Raw genomic sequence first — 1,231 nt, 5'->3', positions numbered from 1 at the left:
AAAGTGTCAAATATCAAAGTTTTAAAACACTTGATCAAAGTAGTATCACAGGCCAGGCATGGTAGCTCATGCCTGTAATCACAGCACTTTGGGAGGCTGAGGCCAACAGATCACATGAGGTCAGGAGTTCAAGACCAGCTTGCTCAACATAGCAAAACCCCATCTACACCAAAAATATAAAATTTACTCAGGTGTGGTGGTGTGTGCCTGTAGTTCCAGCTATTTTGGAGGCTGAGGCATGAGAGTCACTTGAACCTGGGAGGCGGAGATTGCAGTGAGCCAAGGTTGTGCCACTGCACTCCAGCCTAGGCAACAGCATGAAACTCTGTCTCAAAATATGTGTGTATATATATATATATATATATAAAATATATATATACATACATATATAATATATATATAATATATATATAATATATATAATATATATATACATATATATATTATATATATAATATATATACATATATATATTATATATATAATATATATATAATATATATAATATATATACATACATATATATTATATATATAATACATATATATATTATATATATAATACATATCTATATTATATATAATACATATATATATTATATATATTATATATAATACATATATATATTATATATATATTATATATAATACATATATATATTATATATATATAATACATATATATATTATATATATATATGATCACAGGTCACTGTAAAGTAATAATTACTTATTTAGCCAAAGTAATAATTCACAAGGTTTCAAAAAGCAAAATTTTACTCTTCGATAGAGCAGACTCCATTTCCCAAACAATCACAATACCTAATAAAGATAGCATGAGGCAAACTGCATGTCTTTTCCTCTCCCCCTTCTTTTTTTTGAAGTTTACTCAGAAGGTTACCAAAAATCTTTTGCTCTTTTTTTTTGAGACGGAGTCTTGCTCTGTAGAGACATGGTTTCACCATGTTGATCAGGCTAGTCTTGAACTCCTGACCTCGTGATCCGCCCATCTCGGCCTCCCAAAGTGCTGGGATTACAGGCGTGAGCCACCTTGCCAGGCCTTTTGCTCTTATTAATACTACATGAAAGTCTTGTTCCAAAGGCAATGCTAAATTTTATCTTTGCTTCAGTATATTATTAATACTAAATCTAATCTTAGTGACATCTTATAAAAGATTTATCCAATATCATTCAGTTTTGACCACAAAAAATAAAACTTCCATAAACCTTTT

This window comes from Gorilla gorilla, chromosome X, assembly GCF_029281585.2.
Source record: "Gorilla gorilla gorilla isolate KB3781 chromosome X, NHGRI_mGorGor1-v2.1_pri, whole genome shotgun sequence".
In the NCBI taxonomy this organism is placed as follows: Eukaryota; Metazoa; Chordata; class Mammalia; order Primates; family Hominidae; genus Gorilla; species Gorilla gorilla.
This window is presented reverse-complemented; position numbering follows the sequence as displayed.